This window comes from Macaca thibetana, chromosome 16, assembly GCF_024542745.1.
Source record: "Macaca thibetana thibetana isolate TM-01 chromosome 16, ASM2454274v1, whole genome shotgun sequence".
In the NCBI taxonomy this organism is placed as follows: domain Eukaryota; kingdom Metazoa; phylum Chordata; class Mammalia; order Primates; family Cercopithecidae; genus Macaca; species Macaca thibetana.
Window position 1 is genome coordinate 2,932,387 of NC_065593.1, and position 27,170 is coordinate 2,959,556.

The following is a 27,170-nucleotide window of genomic DNA, read 5'->3' on the forward strand; positions in this document are numbered from 1 at the left end:
TGCCTGGCAGTGGCTTTGCTGCATGGTCTGAAATGACCCATTTCCACCCTCTTGACTGAAATTTCCTAGTGACACAGAGAAGGGCAAAGGTCTGAGCCCAGATTTGACAGAGGGAGTACTTCAGGGTTCACTTCAGGGGCTCCCAAAGCAATGAAGGTGTTAGGGAGAGAAGCCCAGGGTGGGGACTGGGAGTTTAAGGAGAGCTGGGAACTGATCACTTAGGTTCAGGAAGCTTCTGTAAAAGCAGCAAGGATGGTTTGGGCCAGAGTGCTACTCTGTCTGTGGTGCTGGCTGTTAGCAAAGCCCTGGACTCACAGCACCGCTAAAGCCCATGGCTTCAATCCTACACCTGCACCACACATTCAAAAGGATCGTTTTGATTTTTGTTGTTTGTTTTTGTTTTTGTTTTTTGAGACGGAGTTTCACTGTTGTTGCCCAGGCTGGAATGCAATGGTGCTATCTCGGCTCACTGCAACCTCCTTCTCCCAGGTCTAAGCCATTCTCGTGCCTCAGATTCCCGAGTAGCTGGGATTACAGGCATGTACCACCATTCCCAGCTAATTTTTGCATTTTTAGTAGTGACGGGGTTTCTCCATGTTGGTCAGGCTAGTCTCAAACTCCTGACCTCATGATCCACCCACTTCAACCTCCCAAAGTGCTGGGATTACAGGCATGAGCCACCACACCCGGCCTGTTTTTTTTGTTGTTGTTGTTGTTGTTTTTTTTTTGAGACGGAGTCTCGCTCTGTCACCCAGGCTGGAGTGCAGTGGCCGGATCTCAGCTCACTGCAAGCTCCGCCTCCCGGGTTCACGCCATTCTCCTGCCTCAGCCTCCCGAGTAGCTGGGACTACAGGCGCCTGCCACCTCGCCCGGCTAAGTTTTTGTATTTTTAGTAGAGACGGGGTTTCACTGTGTTACCCAGGATGGTCTGGATCTCCTGACCTCGTGATCCGCCCGTCTCAGCCTCCCAAAGTGCTGGGATTACAGGCTTGAGCCACCGCGCCCGGCCTGTTTTGTTTTTAAAGAAAGATGAGATTGTCCTGTTTCTTCAGGAGAACATTTTATATAGCTCTTTTTCTTTTTTTCCTTGATCATTTCATTTTGGAAAAGAAATCTGTACTGTATTGGGATTGCAAAGAACATCTCTGCATTCAAGCAGTTTACAGAAATTTTGTTTTTCAGAAAAAAGAAGAAAATTAAGAGTTCAGTTCTTCCATCACAACAGCCACATTTCAGGGGCTCATTAGCGGCACGGGGTGGCTGCTGTGTTTGACAGCGAATGGGGAGCATTTCCATCACAGAAGGAACCACCGGACAGGGCTGGTGTGGGGAGTGGATGGGGGGCTGGGGGCTGGATGGCCGAGGACAGCGACATCTGGACTGTCCTGCTGAGAAGGGGTGGCCACATGGTGACATACCAGGAGGAGGGGACAGAAGGTGCAATGTTGGCCAGATGGGGATGTGCTTGGTGTGTTCAAGGGACAGAAAGGACAGAGGGAGCGAGGGGAGAGGAGAGCGAGGTGGGGTTGGGGAGGTCAGCGGGGGCCTCTGGGGCCTGGGCAAGGAGTTTCTGCTTTATGTGGAGGGCGTCAGGAAGCCATGGAGAGAGGGGTTAAGCAGGGGAGTGGCATGGTTTTAACAATATATGGAGAATGGATTTGTGGGGGCAAGAGTGGAAGGAAGGAGCCCTAGGGAGGAGGCTATTGTGTCACAGAGAGGAAGGTGACTGAGACTAGATGATACGAGGGGTGGGGAACAGCCATAGCCCAAGCCTTAGGGTTCTGGATCCAGCTGTGCCTGAAGTTGATCCCCCCTCTCCTTCCTTCTTCCTCTTGGTTACTGGGCACCAACTAGAACACCGTTCATTACTACTATCCACCTATCCCCTCCCTCACAAAACCCCCGACTGTCTTTCCTCCTATCTCTGTGCAGAGCACTCAGACAGAACCTAGGCTTCCCTCAGTGCCCTGGGTCCAGTTTGTTTTGCAGAACTTTGCCCCTCTGACTGCATCCCAGCCCTGTCTAGTTACCTTGGGGTCCTGGGAAGAAGCCTTAGGCCACCTGGTGTTTCATTGACTTTCCCCACCAGGATGCTTTCCTGGAGCTGTGAGCAGGAGGCAGGAGGAACCAGCTGGCTCTGGGTCTGGGGGGTCAGCGTGACTAAAAGAGAAGGCTCAGCTTCAGTTGCAACTGCAGGGACTTTGGTTTTGTCTTAGGAAGAACTTCCCCTCTATAAAAGGGCCAATGCCATCCTCGTTCATTTGCAGTGGAGGGGATCTCTTAGGGTACTAAGAATAAGGTGGAAAACCTGCTCCCTAGGGTGGGCACCGAGAGGCCAGCTCTGCTCCTCAAACGCTGGGCGTTCATTCCCCCTCAGGACCTTTGCAGCTGCAGTTCCCTCTGCTTAACCCCAGGTGTCTCCTCCATCTCGCTCCAAAGTCTCCTCCTGAGCGGTGACGCAGATTGCCTGATGAGCACGGCTTCCTCCTCAGAAGCACCTTGTTTTGTCTCCTGTACTAGAACGCCAGCTCCACAAGGGCAGGGCGGCTGTTGATCTTGCTTCTCTCTGTCCCCTCCTGTCTGACGCTGTGCCTGGCACATGGTGGACGTTCCCAGGAGGTTTCTGGAATGAGCAGATGTCTGGGGTCAGTGTGGGCAGGTGCCTGCCAGGCCCCAGTGGGCTCAGACTCACCCTCTCACTGCACCCTCTTAATGGGGATCAGGACTTTGAGGCTTGGAGAGGTGAGGTCACTCACCCAAATGGCACAGCCTGTATGTGGTGGCCCTGGTCTGGAGAGGCCTGGAGGGGACTTGGGATGGTTGGAGGCTGGGCCAGGGCCTGGAGACACACTGCCTTTCCACATGACAGCTCTCCATCCATCCACAGGCCCTGCTTCCCCTGCCAAGTCCCATCTGGGGCTTCCCTGGCCACCTTAGGTCCTCAGATACAATTGCACTACAGGGCACTGGCCTGTGGCACAGAGCAGCAGGCCCTGCAGCCCAGATTCACACAGCAAGTGAATGAGGAGGCATAGCTGAAAACCATGCATGTGGTGGCCTCAGCCGGGCCACACTGAGTAGACCCAGCTTTGGTAAGCACGTGGCTCCACCCATCACTGGGCTGGCAGCCCTTCCTCCTGAGTGCACCTGCTACACCCGGGGCTTACACCAGCTCTAGGGACTGGGTCCGCCTCTCCAAATAACGCAGCTCATTGTCAGCGATGGGGCAGGATTCCTTCCCGATGGCCACACCCGGAGGGGTATCTGTCCAGATGGACAAGGGCAGCTGAGTGAGGCGCCTGAGGAAAGCTGAGCCCCTCCACCCTGTGATGGATCCTACCTATGTCCACCCTATCCTGCCTGACTGCTTCGGCTCACTCTGTCTGTCCCCGCCAGTCTGGAGCCACACTCTTGCAGCTGTGCAGCTCCTTCCAACTGCATGGACTTCCCTGAGCCACTCCCCCTGCCTAGAAAGCTCTTTGCCCGTTGTTTCCATTTCTGCCAGGTCTTGGTTACGTGGTCTTGGTTGGAGGACAGTCTCTCTGACTGATACCCCTGCAAGTGGGACCCTCTCCCTGTGGCCTCTACGCTCAAAATGCTCATTCTCACCTGCCTCAAGGTCTTTGCACTTACCATGCCCCAACACAAGCTAAGGTTTCCAGACCACCCCCTCCGAGCCACCTCCCCACTTCCCCAAACAAGCTCCTCTGTCCTTGCCTTGCAGGGCAGTTATGGTTGCCTTTGCATGTGGAGTTGGTTCCCCCTATGGCACAGCCCTGCCTGTAAGTTGGGGAATCCAGCCATTGAGGAGTGCTTGCCAAAAGAGTGAACGAGCCGTCAACAGTGATTCAGAAAGGGTCCTGGGTCCACAGTTGTCCCCCAACACAGTGTGTGACCTGCGCCATCTCCTCTGTCCACTGTGGTGGTTGGTCCCCAAGATCCCCAAGGGCCCTGCTGGCCCTCACCTTTGAAGCTGTGGGACACAATTATCAAGGGAGACCCGCTTCCTACACTCCCAGAGCTGAGAGCCCAAACAAGCTTTTTTTTTTTTTTTTTTTGAGGTGGAGTCTCACTCTGTTGCCCAGGCTGGAGTGCAGTGGTGCGATCTCAGCTCATTGCAAGCTCCACCTCCCAGGTTCACGCCATTCTTCTGCCTCAGCCTCCCAAGTACTTGGGACTACAAGCGCCTGCCACTATGCCTGGATAATTTTTTTGTATTTTTAGTAGAGACAGGGTTTCACCGAGTTCGCCAGGATGGTCTCGATCTCCTGACCTGGTGATCAGCCCACTCGGTCTTCCAAAGCACTGGGATTGGCCGGGCGCGGTGGCTCAAGCCTGTAATCCCAGCACTTTGGGAGGCCGAGACGGGCGGATCACGAGGTCAGGAGATCGAGACCATCCTGGCTAACACAGTGAAACCCCGTCTCTACTAAAAATACAAAAACTTAGCAAGGACACTTGCAAATGTGCTGATGGCCTTAGTACAGGGATATTTATTGTGGTATGTTTTTCTTGTAATAGCAAGATTGGAAAGAATCTAAATAGCTGTCAGTAGAGGTTGGTGAGCTCTATAATAATGTAGCCACTCAGTGAACTCTGCAACTGTGAAAAAGAAGAATGACATAGCTTTACACACTGCAGCCTGGAATGATCTTCCAGATAGACTATCCCATGAAAAAGCTTGGTGCATGCATATTTGTGAAAGCCTCCATTTCTGGTCTCTGAATTCAGAACGCTCACCTTTGTCTTGTGTCCACTCTCCACTGGCAGGTCACAGAAGCATGACCCCTCGTACCTTCCCATGCGCCCCTTTCCTGGCCTGAGTGGCCTTGGTTTCCAACTGTCCACACCTATGACTCTTTGCAGCAAGACTGTCATCAAGCTATTGGAGTCCCTTGGCCCTTTCTGCAAAGAGCTGGAACTGTCCCCCTGCCACAGGATGGCCCTTCACTAATGACTGACACATGTATCCGTTGGTCAGGCTGGGAAACAGAGATGTGACTCCACTCCACAGTCCCCCTGAGGGAACTGCTTCTGTAGGATTTTGCCTGGGGTCACAGTCTTGCATGGCTTCTCCCCTCTCTGTCTTCAACCCCCGTTCCGTTACCGCTCTCCTTGGGTGCCTGTCCTTCATCAGTCACTGCCATACAAATCAGGCTCTGCTTCTGGGGAACGTGACCGAGATAGCTGCTTCCTTACCCTGCTCCTTGCTTTTTGCAAGTAGGTTGTGCCTGCATATGCAAGTGTATGATACAACATGGGCACTGTGGTTCTTCCTGTTTCAAAGGTGAGGGACCTAGAGCTCCACGGCTTGCCTTAGGTCCCAGGTAGGAAGTGGCAAGCGACTTTGAAGCCAGGTAGTCTGGCTCCAAGGCCAAACTCACATCCACTGTTATACTGAAAATAGCCTAGAGAAGGAAAGCTCCAAGTGCAAGGAAAATCTGCATTCTCAAAGCAGGCCAAGCAGGGAAGACCATTTATTTTCCCAAAAGATTCTTTTCTGTGGTCTTCCCTTCATAAACACACATTCCACTGTCAGATGCAAATCCTAGAGCTAGAAATGGGACATTCAAGGTAGGCAGAGCTCCTGGGAACAGCACGTTTGCAGAGATGGGAAGGGAACCTCCCACTGGTTTGGTTTCTCCATGGCTACGGGCAAAGCCTGCCTGCTCTGCATCCGGGGATCTTGGTCAGGTGTTGGAATCGGTGGGTGGATTTCCGGTATATTTGCACTGTGTCCTAGAGAGCCTCTATGCATTTCAACTCCGATTTGCCTTCACCATCTACCTGCAGCCCACAACCGCAGGACCCCGCCCCTGGCCCTGAATCTTCCGTGTCCTGGTGCCAAGCAGGTGAGTCAGCCCAGGAGGAGGAATGGCTCCTGTAAGCCAAGCCCATGCTGGGGTGCCGAGGAACAACTTTCCTATGCAAGAGGTGCCTGAACACCCCCTGATGATCAAGCCTGAGCCCCCTCACCTCCCCAAAGTGTGGTGGAGGAAAGACAGGCTGGAAAGAGGTGGCAGTCTTCACCCGCTGTGGTTGACTTTCTCACTCATGCCAAGTTTTACATAAGCTGGGGACCAAGTGCTTCAAGGCCAGAGGTCTCAGTGGGCCCAGGGCCTTGGAGGGGCCTGCATGACCAAAGGGTCCAAGGCTTAGGCCCTGGCTCTGCATAGGAAATCTTGGGAAGGTTGGAAGCCCACAGCCCCTACCGAGGAAGGAGTCGTGGGCCAGACCTTTTGCACAAATCCCGCCTGTGCTCCTTGACTTCCCCTCACTACCAGGGCCACAGTGACCAGGCAGGCAGGAACCTCCGTCCATTCATGGGATCAGCATCCTGGGAGGGCTCTGGCCTGAGTGAGCTGCTGCAGGAGACCCTCATGCTGAATGGTTGGCCACTTGGCACCCTTTTCTCTGTGGGGCAGGAATGACATTTGAGAGCCACCAAAGATGGGCAGGAAAAACAAAGGCCACCTTCAGAGGAAGCTGAAGATAGAAGGAGATGCAGAGAAAATGGGAGAAACTCAGCTGTGCTTTTGGGGGCCCTGCAGGGACATAAGCTCCTGAACGGGCGAGAGACTGGGTCCCCTGAACTTTGACACTCTGTTCTCCTCCAGGCCTGGCCAGCCCTGTGGCTCCTTGGAGGAATCTGGGTGCCTCCTGTCCTGACTATCTGACAAGCCCCAGGTGAGAAGGCCTGAGTTCACCTGTGCTGCCATTTGTAACCTGATGGCCTCGGCACCCTCACAGGGTTTGAATAGCTGCCCTTTCCACCTGTTTCCCAGATTTTCCATACCACCCAGAGGCTCATATTCGACACCACAGCCTACAAGTCAACCAGGGCCTTTGGCCACATGTACTGATGACGAGAATCACTAGACTGTAAGCTGCAAAAGGGCAAGGATGGTGTTTTGTTCCCCGCTACCCCCTGCACCTGAGGCCTAGCAAGGATTGCTGCTCGGATGAAGGAGAGTGAGTGTTTGTGGAACTCTTTGCAAAAGCTATGGGAAGACCTTCCTGTGCCTTCTCAGGTTCAGTTCTCAGACAGCCCCCGCCTTTCCAGATGAGGAAACAGAGTCTAAGAAAGGAGAATAAAATTGTCCAGGGTTACAGGAAAGCAGTGAGGCTGGGATTTGAACCCCAGCCTGTTGGACTCAACACTTCCTCTGAAAAGATGGGAAAAGTGGGCTGCCTCCTTCTGGCTTCGGGAACTGGCAGAGAGGAGCAGAGCTGGGCTGGACACGTTACCTCCCCAGCTCTGCAGCACCCATGGGTTCCCAGGGTCCTCTTCCTCCGTTTGGCCCTTTTCTTCTCCGGACCCTCCAACCTTCGAGGACTGGACTCCTAGCAGGGAGCACAGAGCAGAGAACAGAGGAAGCCCATCTGAGGAGAGCATTCTGGAGCAGATGGGGCACACAGAGAGCCCCCAAACCTGAGCCTCACCTGGAGAGTGGCTCCCTGCAAGCTGAGCCAGGGCCCTGGGACACTGACTGAGGGCAGAGCATGCCTCTCCGATTTGCTGGGCAGGAGGCTAATTGGGCTAAATGGGTTTTGTTGATGGTGACTCTTTGTTGCCCCATGGCGGCTCCATCTGAGGAGTGTTTTGGAGGCTGTTCATTCTCCCTGCTTCCCCTGCTGCCGCCCCAGAGGCAAGGAGAGCAGCCTCCCAGTGGCCTGCTGGTTTGTAAAAGAGTCAGGTGTGGGAGGTTGCATCACGTGCTCCTCTGGACTCATGGTCTGCATGGACATATGACAAGTGTGGCTGTAGGTCGATGAGCCGTGTGCGGCTTGGTAATGGACAGTGGATGGGCCAGCGGGAGCAGCAGGTGACTCGGGCCCCAGGGATGAACATGGGGGAGCTGGGTCTGATATAGGCAGGAAGGAGACGTCAGCAGCAGCAGCCCCGGAGTTGGGGGGAGCCAGAGACAAGGCAGAGATGCCTGGATGATCTGTTCTGCAGAAATAACAACCACAAATCCAGGGCTGGACCTGGCTGTGACCTGGCCTGGCCAGGGGTGGTGAGCAGCAGGTGTGCTGACTGCACTTAGGAAGGGCATCGGGGTGGGGCGCAGTGGCTCACACCTGTAATCCCAGCACTTAGGAGGCTGAGGTGGGTGGATCACGAGATCAAGAGTTCCAGACCAGGCCGGGCGCGGTGGCTCAAGCCTGTAATCCCAGCACTTTGGGAGGCCAAGACGGGCGGATCACGAGGTCAGGAGATCGAGACCATCCTGGCTAACACGGTGAAACCCCGTCTCTACTAAAAATACAAAAAACTAGCCGGGCGAGGTGGCGGGCGCCTGTAGTCCCAGCTATTTGGGAGGCTGAGGCAGGAGAATGGCGTAAACCTGGGAGGCAGAGCTTGTAGTGAGCTGAGATCCGGCCACTGCACTCCAGCCTGGGTGACAGAGCGAGACTCTGTCTCAAAAAAAAAAAAAAAAAAAAAAAAAAAAAGAGTTCCAGACCAGCCTGGCCAACATAGTGAAACGCTGTCTCTACTAAAAATACAAAAATTAGCCTGGTGTGGTGGCATGTGCCTGTAGTCCCAGCTACTCGGGAGGCTGAGGCAGGAGAATCGCTTGAACCCGGGAGGCAGAAGTTGCAGTGAACTGAGACTGCGCCATTGCACTCTAGCCTGGGCAACAGAGCAAGACTCCATCTCAAAAAAAAAAAAAAAGAAAAAAAATGGGCATCATGGCTTCATGGCTGGGCACGGTGGCTCACATCTGTAATCCCAGTACTTTGGGAGGCTGAGGCAGGAGAATTGCTTGTACCTGGAGGCAGAGGTTGCAGTGATCCCACCTTTGCACTACAGCTAGGGCAATAAGACCGAAACTCCATCTAAAAAAAAAAGGAGGACATCAGTGTCAAACCACAGTCCCCAGGCTCTGCACCTGAGGCTGCTGCGAGAGAAAAGCAACAGGGGCTCAGGCATGTTGAGGAGGTAGGTGGACACATGGAGGTGGGGTTCCAGGAAGGGGCTGTGAACGCAGCAGGTCTTGGAGCTTTCTCCTTCAGGGGCAGGGGCAGGAAGATGGCCATCTGGCTTCACCACAAAGGGCCCAAGAGTATGGCATGGAGGGAGAGGCAGATCTAGAGAGAACGCTGGCTGGTCTGTGGAGGGAGGTGGAGGAACAGGTTGAAGAGGGAAGAATTCCTAAGACAAACCCTGAAATGACAAAGGAAAAGAATGACAAATCTGATTACACAAACATGAGCAAGTTCCAAAGACCAATCACAAAAACAATCACAAAGTCCCCACCAACTCGGCTGAAAGTAAAACAATTAGCTGAGAAGAAATATTTGTCACCTGCAGACCATGGCAGACAGAGGATTTTATTTTAAAGCATGCTACAAATCACTAACAAAAAAGCCCCAAAGAAATAGTAATCTGGGCCGGGCGCGGTGGCTCACGCCTGTAATCCCAGCACTTTGGGAGGCCGAGGCGGGCGGATCACAAGTTCAGGAGATCGAGACCATCCTGGTTAACACGGTGAAACCCCGTCTCTACTAAAAAATACAAAAAACTAGCCGGGCGAGGTGGCGGGCGCCTGTAGTCCCAGCTACTCGGGAGGCGGAGGCAGGAGAATGGCGTGAACCCGGGAGGCGGAGCTTGCAGTGAGCTGAGATCCGGCCACTGCACTCCAGCCTGGGTGACAGCGCGAGACTCCGTCTCAAAAAAAAAAAAAAAAAAAAAAAAAAAAAAAAAAAAAAAAAAGAAATAGTAATCTGGAAAAGGACACAAAGAGGGAATGTGCAGAAGAAGTAGTGCCAGCAGCTGCCAAACCCATGGTCCACAAAATCCTGGATCAAACAGGCAGGAGACGACATGACAAGGTGCTACTTTTTTTTTTTTTTTTTTTTTTTTTTGAGACGGAGTCTCGCTCTGTCACCCAGGCTGGAGTGCTGTGGCCGGATCTCAGCTCACTGCAAGCTCCGCCTCCCGGGTTCCCGCCATTCTCCTGCCTCAGCCTCCCGAGTAGCTGGGACTACAGGCGCCTGCCACCTCGCCCGGCTAGTTTTTTTTTTTTGTATTTTTTAGTAGAGACGGGGTTTCACCATGTTAGCCAGGATGGTCTCGATCTCCTGACCTCGTGATCCGCCCGTCTCGGCCTCCCAAAGTGCTGGGATTACAGGCTTGAGTCACCGCGCCTGGCCTGACAAGGTGCTACTCTCTGCCCATCGGGTTGGCACAGAGTTAAAAACAAGGACCCGGTATTGCGAAGGGAAAGAGCCCTGTGGGTGAGGGCGTCAACTGGGCAATGCCTGTCAACTTCTAGTGTAATCATGTGTGCTTCCCTTTGATCCAAGAATCCCACTGGGGGGAGTTATTCCTGTAGAAATGTTTGCTCAGGTGTGTGAAGATACCTGCATAAGACTTTTCATCTCAGCATTGTGTGTGATGCTGAGAAACTGTATGTATGGAAAGTATGGAAAACTGTGTGGTGTCTGCAGTGAGTAGACCTATGTGGCCTTCCTGGAAAGAGGCTGTTGAATGAGCAAAGCCAAGTCATACGCTAAGTAGAGCATGATGCCTCCTGTGCATTTAAACAGAAAACTCTCCTATATATTCTCCATGGATTAATAGAGAGGAAAGTAAAGGTTTAGAAAAGGGTGAAAGTACATGTGTCAGAATGATGAAAGTCATTGTTGCCGGTGAAGGCAGGGGAGGCAGGGCCTCCTTGTACAGTTGGTCAGGCTGTGTATGGCACAAAGTTACAAAGTTGCCCTGCCACAGGGGAGAGTGGGGTCTGTCCAGCCCGTGCTGCATTCTCCAGTCAGGTGCCTGCAGGGCTGAGTCCACCCAGCGCAGGAGCCTTTTTCTAATTCTCCCAAAGGTATTACACGAGCAGCTGTCTTCCCTGGGGAAAGGACCAAGACTTGGGGGGTCAGGGATGTTAGAGGGATGCTCACAGTGTTTGGTTTAAAAAAAAAAAAAAGAAAGGAAAAATTTTTGTCTGGGTGCTGGATCACACCTGTAATCTTAGCACTTTGGGAGGCTGAGGCAGGTGGATCATTTGAGGTCAGGAGTTCAAGACCAACCTGACCAACATGGTGAAACCTTGTCTCTACTAAAAATACAAAAAATAGCCAAGTGTGGTGGCGGGCACCCGTAGTCCCAGCTACTTGGGAGACTGAGGCAGAAAAATCACTTAAACCCAGAAGGCAAAGTCTGCAGTGAGCCAAGATTGTGCCACTGCACTCCAGCCTGGGTGACAAAGCGAAACTCTGTCTTAAAAAAAAAAAGAAAAAGAAAAAAAGAAAAACTTTAATGAAGCTCGTCTATCATCACGTACACCCCAAACATGTTTTAGTGTAGGCTTTGTTGCCAGACCTGAGTTTGAACTTCAGCTCCTTGTTCACCAGCTGTGTGACTGAGCAAGTTACTCTCCCTCTGTGAGCCTCAGTCTTCCCATTAGTCATATGGGCTAAAAAGTCTTTGCACTTTTGCCCACTTGGCATCCACACACCTGAGCTTTCCTGAGAAGCATCTGCCCCTGCATGATGGGTCCGTACAGCCTGTGGGGGCTGACTTCATCCCCACTGAGGCCTCAGCACGTGGCAAAGTACGTGGGTGTTTCAAGCAGGTAACACCACAGAGCCCCAGTGAGTGGTTCAAGAAAGGACCTGTGGCCATGTGTGGACCAAGTAGCCCACTTCTGGGACTTCTGCTGCAATAGCAAGAGCAGCTCTTTTCAAGGGGTTGTTAGGAGTGGGGAGGGTTTGAAGGACAACTGCATGGCGACACCTGAGCATGGAAAGACCGAGGCAAGGTGTGGAGAGAGGGGTGGCCAACAATGGCACCTGGGGGCCCGAGTTTGGCTCACTTTCCTATGAACTGGGTCAGGCAGATGCTGTTGGTCCCTGGCCATGTCCCCTTGGCCTTCACAGAAGTTACCTGTGGACCTCCCTGGTGGGACCTGCACCTGTGGGAGGCAGGCTGCTAGTGCCAGAAAGTAAGTGCCCCAGAGTGACCCTCGGCCACTGGGTGGGTGAGTGCAGCCAGCCCCAGCTTTCTCGACATCTGGGTGCAGATGGACTGGGGCTTGTGACGCTCCCCAGTAGGACTTAACCCCGGTGCCCACAATGGGCACCTGCTCACCATGGCACCCTTACCTGGCTTCCTTCCTGCCCCTCTACTGCTTCCCCACACCCACTCTTGCTGACTGCCTACTGCATACAAAGTGGCCAGCGCTTTCCGGGACCACCTCCCAAATATGTGACTTTTGGGGAACCCAAGCTAAGATACTGAGCCAACAAATCTCCCTCTCCTTCTCTCTCTCAAAATGAATTTTAGTTGGTTTTCTCACTTGCAACTAAAAGAAACCTGATTTACACGGGGATTCCAGTGGCAACAGCCAGCTTAGGGAAAAGCCTGTGAAGACCACCCACTGCGTGGGAAACACGTGTCTTTGTACCAGGTGCCTCACAGATGCCCGTGCCCTATGGCTTCCCAGGCCCCAGCTTCTGCCGAGTCTGCAGAAGGACACACAGACAAGCGGAGCCTTTTGAGTGAAAGCCCAGGAGCCACTCCTAATATGGCTGTTGGAGGGGTTTAACCCTCCCCACCATCCCACACCTGCCACAGCTCCTCACACTACCACGGTGATGGCCATTTTTTTGTGTGTGGTGAAGTCCCCTTTTCACAGCCGATTCACGTGCAGGGAGCACCAAGTCTTGCCGTGTATTGTCCCACGCTGACCACAGAACCACTTAGGGACAACCATGGAGGGATGTGCCAAGCACCTCCAGGAACTGTGTTCTAGGATCTGCCAACATGAGGGGTCTATCCCTCCCCAGGTGCCATCAACAGCTGGGAGTGCAGTGGTACTATCATAGCTCACTGCAGCCTCAAACTCCTAGGGAGAAAGCGCTAGGATTACAGGTGTGAGCCACCTCACCTGGCCTGATTTTCACTGTAATTCAACAGAGATTTTGGACCCCCACAGGGAGAGACTGGCCAGAGTGTTCCCCTCTCTTTTCTCCCTATTCCGTGCAGTACTGAGAACTGCCGGGTGCTGCCTGTCCCAACTCTGGCCCTGTGCCGGCAGGTGGAATTCTCCAATTGCCTCAAGCAGACCTGGACCCCAAGGCAGGGTGGCTTTCTCAGTGATGCAGAAGGGTCCTCTTCCCTTGCAATCAAGTCTCTGTGAGTGGGAGCAGGTGGCCCTGTTAGGAAATGGGCTGGGAAGAGTCTTCTCATTTCACTGAGGAACAAAACGGTAGACCTTTGGTGACATCTCTACCACTTAGGAGTTGTATCCAGCTGCAAGTAGTAGAGACCTGGAAAATAGTGGCTTCAATAAAACAGGCTTATTGTCCCAGGTCAAAGAAGTCAGCGCCTTCTAGAACATGTATGGCAGTTCTAGACAGTCATCAGGACCCCATAATTACTCTGTCTTTCTGCTCTGCCATCTTTAGGGTTTGACTTCTACCCTGAAGGTTCCCAAATGGCACCTGGAGTGCCAGCTATCATGTATATGTTCCAGGCAGGGAAAAGAAGAACAAAGGTTAAAAAGGCACATACTGGGGGTTTTTTCACATGCATTGGCCTTTTTGGAGCCTTCCTGAGAGTCCTGGCCAGCAGCTTCTGCTTGCGCCTCGCCGGCCATCTGTATTTGCTAGAGAAGCTGGAAAAGGGTGTCTCCTGGCTGCTCACCCAGTCACCCTGAATCAACTCAGAGTCTGTTACTAAGACAGAAGCCGAGCATGGACACTGGGTAGGCACTGAGCAGACTCTTGCTCGGCATTCAATCCCAGTTTTCCTTTCCCTTGTCTGGGATATTGAGGAACAAGGAGCTCTCTAACTTAGCAGTCGCTCAAAGCAAGTAAGCATGATTTCTGGAACCAAGTTCTTTCCATGGGGGATTCGCTACTGTGACTGGCACTTCTCCTTCATTCTAGATAAGCTGTGAATGCTTGGGAAGGGTGCACAGGCCTTTCCCTAGGAGCGACAGACACACGTGACAGCCTGTCACCCTCCTGTGCTCTCTGACATAAGGAAACGTTCCATTACCTGGCAGTGTCAGATGGTCTCAAGCTCTGCGGGGGCAGTTTGTTCATGAGTCTTAGGCAGGTTCCAGAAGCAGGCCCCGAGACAAGTATTTCTGTGCAGGGGGTTTATTAAGGAAGCCTCCTGAGGTCATGGCAAGGGAGAGGAGAAGGGGAGCAGGACAGGGAAGGGAAATCATTTGAGCCAGTTGTGATTTCAGGAGAGGCCCAGCCTCAGCCCGACCCTGCAGGGAGCTCCAGACAAGGGAGCCTGGCCCCAAGACTTCTGCCCTGGTCAGGCATTAGCTGAAAACACCTGGGGCAGGGGAGGAGGGATAGACTCCCAGGCATTCCCGCTCTCTGCCTGCGTGGGAGAAGCAGTTCCTTGCAAGTGTGAGCCACAAGTGAAGCGGTGGCCTGCCCCTCCAAACCTGTGGGCGTTACGTGGAACGAGAGACTTGAGAAAAGAAATGAGACACAGAGACAAAGTATAGAGAAAGAAAAAGTGGGCCCAGGGGACCCCGCCGGCACCCACCAGTCTCTGAGTTCCCTCAGTATTTATCGATCATTATCTTTACCATCTCAGAAAAGGGGAAGTGGCAGGACAATAGGATCATAGTAGGGAGAAGGTCAGCAGAAAGACATATGAATAAAGATCTCTGTGACATGAATAAGTTTAAGGAAAAGTGCTGTGCCTTGATTTGCATATGCAAACATTTCCATAAACCTTTTAGTGCATAAAGAGCAGCATTGCCGCTAGCGCTAGCACGTCCCACCTTTAGCCCTAAGGCGGTTTTCTCCCTTCTCAGTACATAGAACATACAATCTGGTTTTACACTGAGATGTTCCATTGCCTAGGGACGGGCAGGAGACAGATGCTTTTCTCTATCTCAACTGCCCAGAGGCCTTCTTTCCTCTTATACTAGTCCTCCTCAGCACAGACCCTTCATGGGTGTCAGGCTGGGGGACGATCAGGTCTTTCCCTTCCCATGAGGCCATGTTTCAGACTATCACATGGGGAGCAACCTTGGACAATACCTAGCTTTCCTAGGCAGAGGTCCCTGCAAACTTCAGCAGTGTATGTGTCCCTGGGTACTTGAGATTAAGAGAATGGTGATGACTTTTAACCAGCAAGCTGCCTTCAGGCACTTGTTTAACAAAGCACATCCTGCACAGCCCAAAGTCCGTTAAACCTTGAGTCACCAAAGCACATGTCTCTTGCAAGGACAGGGTTGGGGGTAGGGTCACAGATTAACAGCATCTCAAATACAGAACAAAGTGGAGTCTCTTATGTCTACTTCTTTCTATATAGACACAGTAACAGTCTGATCTTTTTCTTTTCCCCACAAGGAGAGGACGCTGTGCAGCCCAGATGCTGGGAGATGGGGGCACAGATCTGATAAGAGGAACTTAGCGGGTCCGGCTGAACAATAACAGCTTGGGCCTCCCTGCACATTCATAAAGACAAATGCTAAATACAATAACTGTATATTAACTAGATAATGTTTATCAATGTAAATATATAAATTAACATGGGTAATAAAATCATAATCAATACTGTTAGGTAGTGTTTCCTGAGTGCCTTCGATGTTCTGGACCCTGTGCTGAAGAAGCACTTTCCACGGGTCTTTCCACTTCCTCCGCACTCCACCCGTGTGTGAGGTGGGTACATAATGATCCCACATTCCAGACGAGGGAACTGAGGCCCAGGGAGGCCGCGCCAGCTCTCTGGCTGCAGAGTGGTCTCTGGTGTAGGCCAAGCGCTCTCACCAAGATGCCTGCACTCTTTGCTGCCTTTCCCAGGGATCAGGGCCACACAGCTGAGGGTCCCCTCTGTTTTGTTTCGTTTTTGCTTCTCTATTACTATTATTAATAGACGCAAAGACTAAGTATCAATAAAGGCCAAAACGAGCGAAGAAAGTGGCAGCCCTTTTATTTTGCAAATATGCACGCACTCTCGGACGAGGTTCACTGGTCCACGGGAAAGGGCCAGGGAAGTCGCGCCAGCGCTCTCGGGTGATGTTCTCCGGTCCACGAATGCGGGGGGCCGAAGAAGTCACGGTGGCGGCGGACTTTTATGCCTGAGAGCTGGAAGAGGCGGAGTTTGGGGCGTGTGTGTAGGAGTGGCTTCTTGAATTTCGGTGTCCCCGGCTTGACGTCATTCTGCGCATGCTCAGTTGATTTGGTTCTTTTCCTGGGCGCGGGAAAATCTGTGATGAAGAACCCGGAAACAATAGGGACTGCTCCATCTTGTTCACCTTCCTCCATCTTGTCCCTTTTCCCTCACCCAAACACCCTCCAAGGTGGTGTCTCAGGCCCGGTGTCTGGCCCTCTCAGGGCCTGGAAATCCTGTTGCCCCCCAGCCCAGTGGCCCCGGGGACTTGTGGAGTCCTCTGTGTCATGCTGCAGGTGAGTGGGGCACTGGCAAGGCAGAGTGAGGGCTGCGGTGTGACTTTGGAGCACTTCTGTCATTTTCTCCCCCCAAAATGAGACAGCATCTTGCTCTGTTGCCCAGGCTGGAATGAAGTGGTGCAATTATAACTCACTGTGGCCTGGACCTTCTGGGCTCAAGTGATCCTCCCGCCTCCCACAGCCAGCCTCCTGGGTAGCTGGGACCACGGGCCCATGCCACATTGCCAGGCTAATTTTTTAATTTTTGGTAGAGATGGGGGTCTCGCCATGTTGCCCAGGCTTCGTGTCATTTTCTGAAACTGTTTCTTTCCCACCTTAAAAATGGAACAAACAACCCCTCATGGGAACCAGCATCCTCCACTCCTGGGCTTTCTGGGGCGTCTCTCCCAAGTTCCCCGGGGCCTGACCCTCAGAACCCGGGTTTGCTGCAGGGCCTACACCCAGCTCCAAGCTCTCAGCCCAGCACTTAGCAGTGGCTGAGGAACGATGGTCGAACAGGCAAGGAATGGACGCTCGAGCGCCAGTGAGTGCTCTGTTCCACAGGAGGCCACGGCTGCCTTGGTGCCAAGGGACAAGCTGTTCCTTGGTGTTTGCTTCCCAGTGTTCTGGGAAGCGTCCAGCTGCAGACAGCAGCCTGGGGGAAGTGCGTCCTGGCTGCCCCCACCCCTAGTCTCACGCTGGCACAGCGGGACCGGGGCACAGGGTGGGGAGATGAGGGTGTCTGTGGCCAGGCCTCCCAGGTTGGCTGGAGGTGCTCATCAGGCTCCCAGGCGGTGCTCCCAGTAAGTCTCTTTGTCCTCTGGTCACTTCCTGCCTGCGGGAGGCCACTGGGCCTGGACCAGCGCTGCCCACAGCCAGCAGGGCCCTGGTTTACCCCCATGGGTCTTGAGCTGCTGAGCACTGATGCCACAGGGTGGTGCCAAGACACCTTCTGGAGAGGGCCCAGAAGGCCTGGCCAAGGGTAGGGGCTGTGGTGCTGTGGTCCCTGCCCAGGGGATGCCTGGCTGGTGGAGGGAAAGAGGGAGGTGGTCCTGGAGGCAGTGCTGCCTTGATCTACCCACAGGAGCGCACTGTACAGGGGTTACGTGAGTGTGGGATCGGGGTCCCCCAGGCCCCATCTGCCCCCTCATGCTTGGTGGCATTGAGCAAGTGTCTTAGCCACTCTGACATCCGCATTCTCCTCTGTGAAACAGGATGTGACAGGACTCCCTCTTGGGCTCCTGAGATCCTGGCATGTGTAGCGCTGTGTCAGGCACAGTTCTAGGCCCTCTACCTTCACTGGGTTTAGGTAGCCTCCTACCAAAGGAGAATAAGAAGACCCAGAGAGGCTGAGCAATTGCCTGAGGTCACACAGCTGCCCAGTGGCCTCAGAGGACACAGCTGGTGTCCCATCCATCAATCACCCACCCTCCCTACCCAGGACTCGCCTCTTCAGGTCTAAGCCCGGGACTCCCGAGTGGGCTCCTTGGGCCGCTTCTCCCAGCTGCAAGGACGGGCAGTCTCCACAGCTGGAGGCCTGGAGAGTCCTTGCCCCAGCAGAGGGTCTCAGCCAACAGTGGCTGTGGGGGTGGTGGACAACTACTCTAGCCCCTTGCTCCTTAGTGTGGCAACCTCTGGGGCCTGCTCCACGCTATGTCCCAGGGCTCCCTGCAGCACAGGGCTCCCCGCAGCATGGAGCTTGGCGCTTCACTGGTAACTGCTTTGATAACGCATACTTTACCGGCTTCTTCCCTCCCCTGCCTCTCATGCCCTCCCCTGGGGCTTCCTGCATCTCCCAAACCAAGCACTTGCTCTGGGATCCTTGTCCCAGCGACTGACTCAGCCCCCGCCCGAGACAGTAGCAAAGCCGGAGTTGGGCCAGACAGTCGGGCTCCAGAACCTACTTTTATTTTATTTTATTTTATTTTTGAGACGGAGTCTCGCTCTGTCGCCCAGGCTGGAGTGCAGTGGCCGGATCTCAGCTCACTGCAAGCTCCGCCTCCCAGGTTTACGCCATTCTCCTGCCTCAGCCTCCCAAGTAGCTGGGACTACAGGCACCTGCCACCTCGCCCGGCTAGTTTTTTTGTATTTTTTAGTAGAGATGGGGTTTCACCGTGATAGCCAGGATGGTCTCGATCTCCTGACCTCGTGATCCACCCGTCTCGGCCTCCCAAAGTGCTGGGATTATAGGCTTGAGCCACCGCGCCCAGCCCAGAACCTACTTTTAAAAAGTTTTGTTTGTTTTGTTTTGTTTTTTTAAAATAAGGAGGCAATGGGGTCTTGCTTCACTCTGTCATTCAGGCTGGGGTGCAGGGGGCAGGCAGCCTCGAACTCTTGGGCTCAAGCCATCCTCCTGCCTCAGCCTCTCCAAGCGCTGGGACTGCAAGTGTGACCCACTGTAGAATCTGTTCAGTGGGGCGGCTGGACTGGTTTCGACCCACTGGACTTGTTTGCAAAACCCCCCACCGGGCACAGTCTCTGGACATTTTCCTAGTTTGTGACAAGGGGGCGCTGCCAGAGGCGAGTGAGGGACCTTTTACCCTCTGTGCCCCTCTGTCCCTGGGTCAGGGCCCTGAAATTTATTGCACCCACCAGCCCCAGGGACAAAGTCCTCCGCACAGGGCAGGTAGCCAGCCCCTGGACCAACGCCTCAGGAAGGTAAAGAAGCTGGGTCCACCAGTGCTCACCACCTGACTTTGGTCCAGGGCAAGCGGTCCAGGGCTCCATCCCGCCTGAACTGGTTCCTCCCAGCCCCATCCAGAACCCGGGGTGCAGAGGAGTCCAGTACCTAGGTCAGCAGTGCCACCTGTTGGTGACCATCAGAAGGTGCTGGCACCTCGTTCTCTGCTGGATACCAGGCAGCCACTCTGTGGCATTGAGGGCTGTCACTCAGGAGGGCTGTCACCCAGGGAGGCTGTCACCCAGGAGGGCTGTTACTCAGAAAAGCTGTCACCTAGGAGGCTATCACTCAGGAAGGCTGTCACCCAGCAGGGCTTTCACCCAGGGCTGTCATCCAGGGGGGTGCTACCCAGGGCTGTCACCCAGGAGGCCTGTCACCCAAGAAGGCTGTCTCCCAGGAGGGTTGTCACCCAGCAAGGGCTGTGACCCAGGAGGACTGTTAACCTGGAGGTTTCAGAGTGGAGTCAGGTTTTACAGGTTGAAACCTGGAAAGAACTGTCGGGTTTCTGGGTGTAGCATCTGTTCCATGACATGATGTACAAGAAGGAAGAATGGAAGAGACTGTGATCTCAGCTGCTTAGAGATAGGGTTGCGGTTGCAACGGTCAAAAATGGCAGCCCAGTGAATCCCATTGTCCATGGTGTGAATTCTTGGAGACAGGTGCGTCCCTGCCAGCCAGCGATATGAGAAATGATGTTCAAGATTGTTTTGATTCAAGTGTTTTGATTCAAGACAGGGATGGGTGGGACAGGGTGTGGATTTCCGCCCAAAGCACTTCCTATGTGGAACCAGCAGGGCAAATGGCTGTGGACCAGCATGCAGCCAGCCAAAGGGAAACTGGTGTGCAGAGAAGTGCTCCTGAGAGTCAAGTGCATAAAATGCAAATCAAATGTGGGAAGTGCCAAGAAACGTTATATCAGGACATCACTCCAAATTTGGAAAGAATGGGCAGTGGGGAGATGACCTTTTGTTGAGCCACATTACCCCAGCCAGGACAGGAGGCCTTGGGGAACCCCTCTTCTTTTTGTCACAAGAAAAAAGTGGCCGGGCGTGGTGGCTCACGCCTGTAATCCCAGCACTTTGGGAGGCTGAGGTGGGCGGATCACAAGGTCAGGAGATCGAGACCATGGTGAAACCCCGTCTCTACTAAAAATAGAAAAAATTAGCCGGGCGCAGGGGCGGGTGCCTGTAGTCCCAGCTACTCGGGAGGCTGAGGCAGGAGAATGGCGTGAACCCAGGAGGCGGAGCTTGCAGTGAGCCGAGATTGCGCCACTGCACTCCAGCCTGGGCGACAGAGCGAGACTCCGTCTCAAAAAAAAAAAAAAAAAAAAAAAAAGAAAAAAGTGTATGTTCATAGTAGGTGAAAATTATGGTGATATTGAACAACCATCGTTAAAATGGTATCACCTGTATCTATTGATGACATTTCATAGTCTTCATGTAAGCCATTCTAAGTGGCTGCAAACATTCATTTTACAGGGCTGACCATGACATTTTTAAGTTTCCTCTATTGCTGAGTATTCAGAGACTTTCCAGCTTTGGGTTTAAAAGTGATACTCGCCAGGTGCAGTGGCTCACGCCTGTAATCCCAGCACTTTGGGAGGCCGAGGCAGGTGGGTCACTTGAGGTCAGGAGTTCCAGACCAGCCTGACCAACATGGTGAAACCCCATCTCTACTAAAAATACAAAAATTAGCTGGGCGTCGTGGCGGGCACCTGTAATCCCAGCTACTCGGGAGGCTGAGGCAGGAGAATCACTTGAACTTGGAAGGCATACGTTGCAGTGAGCCGAGGTCGCACTCCAGCCTTTACAACAAGAGTGAAACTGTCTCACAAAAAAATAAATCAATCAAAATAAAAGTGATACTCAAGTGTATGTGTCAAATTTTGCCCACTTTTTGGATTATTTCTTCTGGATGGATTCCTAGAAGTGGAATTCCTGAGTAAACGGAAGGCAGGACCTTTGTTCCTTGATCAGTGACTTCACACTGTTGGGCCAGAGCCAGTCTGGCTTTTCGCTGAATTTGATTGGTTCCATGCAAGCCCATGCCACTTTTTAATGCACATGAACCTTTTTTTTTTTTTTTTTTTTTTTTAAGAGGTGGATTCTCACTCTGTTACCCAGGCTGGAGTGTAGTTGCAGGATAACAGCTTGCTGCAGCCTGGTCCTCCTATGCTTAAGTGATCCTTTCCCTTCAGTCTTCAGAACAGCTGGGATTACAGGCATGCATCACCATGTCCCACTGATTTTTTTTTTTTTTTTTTTTTGGTAGAGACAGGGTCACGTTATGTTGCCCTCACTGATCTCAAACTCCTGACCTCAAGTGATCTCCAGCTTCATTCTCCTAAAGTGCTGGGAGTATAGGCTTGAGCCACAATGCCTGGCCTGTACCTAAATTTTTTTCCCCACACATCAGAATTTCCACAAAATCATGTGTTCTATGCCTACATTTTTAAAAGTAAGACTTGCCGGGCACGGTGGCTCATGTCTGTAATCCCAGCACTTTGGGAGGCCGAGGAGGGTGGATCACGAGGTCAGGAGATCGAGACCATCCTGGCTAACATGGTGAAACTCCCATCTCTACTAAAAATACAAAAAAATTAGCCGGACGTGGTGGCAGGCACCTGTAGTCCCAGCTACTTCGGAGGCTGAGGCAGGAGAATGGTGTGAACCCAGGAGGCAGAGCTTACAGTGAGCCGAGATTGCGCCACTGCACTCCAGAATGGGAGACAGAGCGAGACTCCATCTCAAAAAAAAAAAAAAAGTAAGACTTCTGGCCAGGCGTGGTGGCTCACACCTGTAATTCCAGCACTTTGGGAGGCTGAGGTGGGTGGGTCATTTGAGTTCCGGAGTTTGAGACCAGCCTGGGCAACATGGCAAAACCCTCTATTCTCTAAAAAAAGATACAAAAATTAGCTGGGTGTGGTGGCATGTGCCTGTAGTCCCACTACTCGGGAGGCTGAGGCATAAGAATCGCTTGAACCCAGGAGGCAGAGGTTTCAGTGAACTGAGATTGTGCTACTGCACTCCAGCCTGAGCAACACAGAGAGATCCTGTCTCAACAAAAAAAAAAAGAAAAAAAGAAAAGAAAAATTTCCCACCAGAATGCAGATGTACAGCTTATGTTGGAAAATCGGAGTAATCCACTGCATTACAAGAATGAAGGGAGAAACGTGATTTTTTTTTTTTTTTGAGACAGGGTCTCCTTCTGTCACCCAAGCTGGAGTGCAGTGGGGCGATCTCAGCTTGCTGCCACCTCCACCTCCTGGGCTCAAGATCCTCCCACCTCAGCCTCCTGAGTAGCTGGCACTGCAGGCATACACCACACCACCATGCCTGGCTAATTTTTGTATTTTTTTGTAGAGACAGGGTCTCACCATGTTGCCCAGGCTGGTCTGTAACTCCTGGGCTCAAGCTATCTGCCTACCTTGGCTTCCCAAAGTGCTGGGATTACAGGTGTGAGCCACCACATCCAAATGATAAAGCACATTTATTAGTTTATAGTTTACACTTTAAAACAAAGATGAGGCTGGGCGTGGTGGCTCAAGCCTCTAATCCCAGCACTTTGGGAGGCCGAGACGGGTGGATCACAAGGTCAGGAGATCGAGACCATCCTGGCTAACATGGTGAAACCCCGTCTCTACTAAAAAATACAAAAAACTAGCTAGGCGAGGTGGCGGGCGCCTGTAGTCCCAGCTACACGGGAGGCTGAGGCAAGAGAATGGTGTAAAACCAGGAGGCGGAGCTTGCAGTGAGCTGAGATCCAGCCACTGCACTCCAGCCCCGGCGACAGAGCAAGACTCTGTCTCAAAAAAAACAAAAACAAAAAACAAAGATGATAACAGCCCTTTCCCAAAACAAACTTCCTTCTCTCCTGGGGACTAGACGGCCTTTTTAAGACTAACAAATGAGCCACAAGATTAGAAATTACGATTTAGGAGTCATGCAGCCGGAGGCTACAAGATTCTGCCCCTCCCCAAATTGCTCCTGGGAATTACGTCTCTATTGTAAAACCTAATATCAGTGCTTAAGAGGTTTGCACTTGATGGATCAACTGGCACCACCCAGATTGATAAACTGACTCATCTGATTTTGTGGCTCTTACCCAGGAACTGACTCAGCTCAAGAAGACAGCTTCAACTCCCTGTGATTTCATGTCTGATCCAAGCAATCAGCACTCCCGACTCACTGGCCTCCCCCACCACCTACTAAATTATCCTTCCAAACTCTGATCCCCGAATGCTGATGGATCATGCCAATGGAGACTGATTGGAGTATAACTCTGGTCTCTCCTACGGCCAGCTCTGCATGAATTACTCTTTCTCTATTGCAATTCCCCTGTCTCAATAAATCAGCTCTGTCTAGACCGTGGACAAGGTGAACCTGTTTGGCAGTTACAGGGGCACCCCTGCTTTCCTGGGGTGTCCACCACAGAGTGCAGAATGCAGGTGTGTCGGCCTTTCTGGCAGCTGCCTGTGGTTTGGCCAAGCCCCGCCTCCCCCATGTCTCCCTGGGCTTCCATCCTGTCTCCACTTGCATTTAGGGGTGGCTGCTGCTCTGGGAACATTAGAATCTGGAAGAGATGGAGCCACATTAGTTTTTTTCAGGTATCATTCTAAATGTTTGTATCCAAGTGAATCCCCCTTACTCACTGTGGCATTGCCTTTCTAAGTAATTACCTCTGTGCCTGCTATAGAACTTCTCACAAAAGAGGGACAACAGCCCTAGGCACTACCGTGGGCATTAGGTCCTGTGTTTGATGTGCTCTTGTGATTTTACTTTGTTAGAACCAAATATTTACATGATGGGTTTGGGAATCTCTCTTCTTTTAGCTCCCGATCCAATATGAAATTCAGGAAACCAGTTTGTGACAAACTGCATCTGGCCACTAAGGGAGCCCCTGGGTGACCCCAACACATTCACACCAGTGTATGAAAAATTGCCTGCATTTCAGAGAAGATAAATGGACTTTCCCTCTTCAGATGCTTGAAGGGAGCGCTTTGAGCCGAGTGGTACGTGACCTCCCTCCAGCCCCGGGGCCCTCGGTGGACCTGGGCTGCCTGGCAGGAACTGGAACCTCCCTGGATGTTCCCTCCTGCACCAACACCACTGCAACATAGAGACCCAGCTGTGATTTATTTTGGCTTGGTGTGTATGCTTTTCATTGTGTAAAACTGCTGTTCTTTTGACAATTCAGGAGATTGTTTTGTTTACTGTAACTTTCAAAACAAAAATTGTAACAAAAACATTCCCATGACTGTGCTGTGGTTGGAGACTTTATTACCAACATATTTACACCTTTCTTTTCCCTCTCATTTTCAGGAGCTGTTTCAGGACTCCTCCTCCTCCCCTAATAACTTGAGTCTTTCCCATGTCATAATAAAGCTACATTTTCTTCTGAAAACTGGCAGGTTGTCCCTTCCTAACACAGACAGCCGAGGAGAGGGTGGCAGGAGGGAGAAGAGCAGCCAGGGCACACCGGCCTGCATGGGGTCGTCCTTGGTTGGAGTCAGTGGCCAGAGCTGCAGCCTGCCTTTGTGCCCAAAGTCTTGTCTGGGTGTCAGGAAGGCCACGCACTCATATTTCACCCCTTTCCGTGACTGGCTCGCTGTTCAATGACCCTCGTTCCTTCTTTGAGCAGGAAGGTGTCATCTAGGACTCTGTCTTTGGGTGTGCATGAAAGTCATCTGAGGCCCTTGACGTGCAGGAATCCTTGCCAGCCTTGGATTGCAAGACCCAGGCTGTGGTATAGCAACGTGCATTTTGTAGGAAGTTCCCTGCTTGATTGGAGAGTCATAAATAGAAAGAAATACTATAATCAGTGGAAAGATGATGTGCACAGCTATTCAAGTGCACGGTTCTGTGACATTATCGTGAGGTGGGGTGGACCTCTATGACGTCCTCTACCAGCAGCCCTACATACTTCCTCAGTGGGTCAGGAGTCTCCTACTTGGCCTCATCTTCGATTCTGAAGCCTCTGAGTTCTGAATAGTTCTGCCCCCTCCTTTTTCAGATGCCTCTGTGGCAAACCTTTATTTGATTTTCTTTATATGAAGACACCAAGAACACCAGAGAATGTCCCAGGGTTTCAAACTTAGCCCTGTCTCTTCATATTAAATAGAACCATTGTTGTGTTCCCCTGGGGGAAGCTTCAATCTGCCTGAGTCCTCAGACCTTCCAACCAGCGAAACTCCATTTCTCTAGGACAGGCATAGGAAAACTCTGTGACTGAGACATTCCGTGCAATACTGAACATCATCCACTTCTACACTCTCACTTTCAGAACTACACCTTCTGGCTGTCGGAGAGTCAGCACCATATGCTGGTTTCCAGTGGAAAGCATAACATTTATCTTGTAAGACAAACCACCACTTCAGCGTAACTGAGCGATCCTAAGCCCAGTTGCTTCCAGGTGGCGGCTGACGTAGTGGGAACAGTTAGTTCCCTGATCAGGGGCCACGGCTGCATGTCCCTCAGTGTGAATAGGGTACCCTGGTCACAAGCAATGCCCTGTGGGCTGCTGTGATGGCAACAGGCAGGGCCAGTGAGTCTGTGTCCAAGTAGGGGCTCCCTGCAGTGAAGGCCGATCTCAGCCCTCTCCACAGTGTGGGCAGCCTGCCCATAGGTGGCCAACCGGTCCTCCTGGGAAACAGTGCCAGCCCAGGGATCGACACCAAGTCTCTCAGCAGATGGGGCACTCGGCAGTGGTGTCGGCCTGGTCAGCCTGGTCAGGGCACGAGCAGGATGCTGAGCCTCTTGGGTCTCATTCCTGTCTGATGGCCACTTTGTCCGTGGGTCCATCCAGCAATCGTGGTGGCTGGGGAAAGGAGCTGACTCCATCCACCTGGCGTGCCGTTTTCCCCACCTCAGGATCAAGAGCATCCTCTGCAGCAATTCTCTTTGGTGGGAACATGGGAATGTAGATGAAACTATCTTCACAGTGTGAGCTGCTGAGGTGATGACTGCAGGGCGCCTCTGCCCTCTGGGAAGCCCGGCTGGAAGGCGCTTGGCAGTGGTGCCTGCTGTGGCTGTAACAGGGACTAGGCTGCAGGACAAGGCTTCCAGGAGGGGGGTGATGCAGCAGGCAGGGGTGCGAAGTCTCTGGGTGCCATGTTGGCATAGCGGACTAGGGCACTTGGGGCGCTGGTGGGCCAGTCTCCAGGGTGCAGACTGCCTGCACTGCAGCAATGAGGCCGGGAAGAGGCAGCAGTGTTCACAGCTGTTGACTCCCTTGAGCCAGCCCCCAACATCCTCATCACTGCACGGGCTCAGCGTCTCTGGCCTGGCTTACCCAGGTTCTCTGATGTTAATCCTTACAGCATCAGGGCTTGCAATGCCCTGGTCCCTTGCGTGGTCACCTGGAGGCCTGCGGTGCCCCTCTCCTCCTAGGACTCGGGTTGAAGCCAGGTCCCTCTAGACCTGGGACTTGGGCCCCGGAGGAGGGACTCTGACCCACAGGTGGGGTCAGGGGCCCCAGGGCACGCTGCTGGCTGGCTGGGGCTGCAGGAACCCCATGCTCAGCCTTCCCTCCTGAGTCCTTGATGGGACCAAGTCCCCCATTGAATGGGATTTCTCAAGGCCCACAAGCCAAAAATATAAAATAAAAATAAAATAGCAGTAAAAACCAAGGTCCAGCAGCCATCTGGGGCTGTAAGGCAGCTGGGCAGGTACTGCCTGGGCTCCTTCCATTCCAAGTTCTTCTTCTACCGAGGGGAGTCACAGGCAGGTGCCACCTTGCTGCTCGGGTGTCTTTTGACCGGCCTCTTCTCTGTTATAAGCCAGGGCAGGGCCTGGTGTCGGGGTCCCAGTGGGCTCGCTGGGTGGGGTCTGTCTTTTTGTTCCAGGGCTGTCCACAGAAGACGGAGAAGTGACAGAGTCCCAGGAGCCGTGTTCAAAATGGCAGCACAGGAAACACGGACCCCTGACATGCGGGTCTGTGTGGAGCTGTGGCATAGAGTTCCCGGACAAGTGTTAGTGTAATACAAAGCCTGACCTCACCGGGGGACAGGCTGCCCTCATCTTGAGCTTCTGGGCCCCTCAAAGAGTGGCTTGCTGCCCTGGGTTCTGGGGAAGCCCCTTGTGCTGCTGGGCCTCAGCCTCGGCTTTGG

At 52.7% G+C, this 27,170-nt stretch overlaps 1 pseudogene; it reads left to right on the top strand.

The window, feature by feature from the left end:
• The window catches only part of LOC126939050 (uncharacterized), a 174,427-nt pseudogene that overhangs the window by 40,528 nt on the left and 106,729 nt on the right, over positions 1-27,170 (top strand).